The sequence below is a fragment of the Teleopsis dalmanni genome, chromosome X (genome assembly GCF_002237135.1).
Source record: "Teleopsis dalmanni isolate 2A chromosome X, ASM223713v2, whole genome shotgun sequence".
Classification (NCBI taxonomy): Eukaryota; Metazoa; Arthropoda; class Insecta; order Diptera; family Diopsidae; genus Teleopsis; species Teleopsis dalmanni.
Window position 1 is genome coordinate 51,190,502 of NC_051848.1, and position 2,305 is coordinate 51,192,806.

Genomic DNA, 2,305 nt, shown 5'->3' on the forward strand with positions numbered 1-2,305 from the left:
TAAATCGGATTCTTTTCTATATTAGAGAGTACCAATATCTTATTCAATCTGGAATACAATTTAGTCAACATTCCAACTTATATTTTTTTAAGGTAAGGAAAATAATTTTTGAGATAATATAAAATAAATTAAAATAAGTAACTTCAACAATATCGACAATTAACTGAGTTCAAAAATTTATAGAATAGCGCTTGATTGATAAATTTTAACTTTAAATTTGATTCCCTTAGTTAAAATCAGAAAAGAATTTATATTGACCAAACCTACAAGGAAGGGTGCCTTAAATGACTTAAATGCCTTAAATGTCTTAAATGTCTTAAATGTTATTATAAACACTTTCACTTCTCCGATCGAATAGGTATGTATAATTTGGTTTTTATTTACTATTTTATTAATTAATAAATCGGATTCTTTTTCTATATTAGAGAGTACCAATTTCCTATTCAATCTGGAATACAATTTAGTCAACATTCCAACTTATATTTTTTTTAAGGTAAGGAAAATAGTTTTTGAAATAAAGTAAAATAAATTAAAATAAGTAACTCCAACAATATCGACAATTAACTGAGTTCAAAAATTTAAAGAATAGCGCTTTGATTGATAAATTTTAACTTTAAATTTGATTCTCTTAGTGAAAATCAGAAAGGAATTTATATTGACCAAATCTACAAGGAAGGGTGCCTTAAATGCCTTAAATGTCTTAAATGTTATTATAAACACTTTCACTTCTCCGATCGAATAGGTATGTATAATTTGGTTTTTATTTACTATTTTATTAATTAATTAATCGGATTCTTTTTCTATATTAGAGAGTACCAATATCTTATTCAATCTTCAATCTGGAATACAATTTAGTCAACATTCCAACTTATATTTTTTTTAAGGTAAGGAAAATAGTTTTTGAAATAAAGTAAAATAAATTAAAATAAGTAACTCCAACAATATCGACAATTAACTGAGTTCAAAAATTTAAAGAATAGCGCTTTGATTGATAAATTTTAACTTTAAATTTAATTCCCTTAGTGAAAATCAGAAAGGAATTTATATTGACCAAATCTACAAGGAAGGGTGCCTTAAATGCCTTAAATGTCTTAAATGTTATTATAAAAACTGTCACTTCTCCGATCGAATAGGTATGTATAATTTGGTTTTTATTTACTATTTGATTAATTAATAAATCGGATTCTTTTTCTATATTAGAGAGTACCAATATCTTATTCAATCTTCAATCTGGAATACAATTTAGTCAACATTCCAACTTATATTTTTTTAAGGTAAGGAAAATAGTTTTTGAAATAAAGTAAAATAAATTAAAATAAGTAACTCCAACAATATCGACAATTAACTGAGTTCAAAAATTTAAAGAATAGCGCTTTGATTGATAAATTTTAACTTTAAATTTGATTCCATTAGTGAAAATCAGAAAGGAATTTATATTGACCAAATCTACAAGGGAGGGTGCCTTAAATGCCTTAAATGTCTTAAATGTTATTATAAACACTTTCACTTCTCCGATCGAATAGGTATGAATAATTTGGTTTTTATTTACTATTTTATTAATTAATAAATCGGATTCTTTTTCTATATTAGAGAGTACCAATATCCTATTCAATCTGGAGTACAATTTAGTCAACATTCCAACTTATATTTTTTTTAAGGTAAGGAAAATAGTTTTTGAAATAAAGTAAAATAAATTAAAATAAGTAACTCCAACAATATCGACAATTAACTGAGTTCAAAAATTTAAAGAATAGCGCTTTGATTGATAAATTTTAACTTTAAATTTGATTCCATTAGTGAAAATCAGAAAGGAATTTATATTGACCAAATCTACAAGGAAGGGTGCCTTAAATGCCTTAAATGTCTTAAATGTTATTATAAACACTTTCACTTCTCCGATCGAATAGGTATGTATAATTTGGTTTTTATTTACTATTTTATTAATTAATAAATCGGATTCTTTTTCTATATTAGAAAGTACCAATATCTTATTCAATCTGGAATACAATTTAGTCAACATTCCAACTTATATTTTTTTTAAGGTAAGGAAAATAGTTTTTGAAATAAAGTAAAATAAATTAAAATAAGTAACTCCAACAATATCGACAATTAACTGAGTTCAAAAATTTAAAGAATAGCGCTTTGATTGATAAATTTTAACTTTAAATTTGATTCCATTAGTGAAAATCAGAAAGGAATTTATATTCACCAAATCTACAAGGAAGGGTGCCTTAAATGCCTTAAATGTCTTAAATGTTATTATAAACACTTTCACTTCTCCGATCGAATAGGTATGTATAATTTG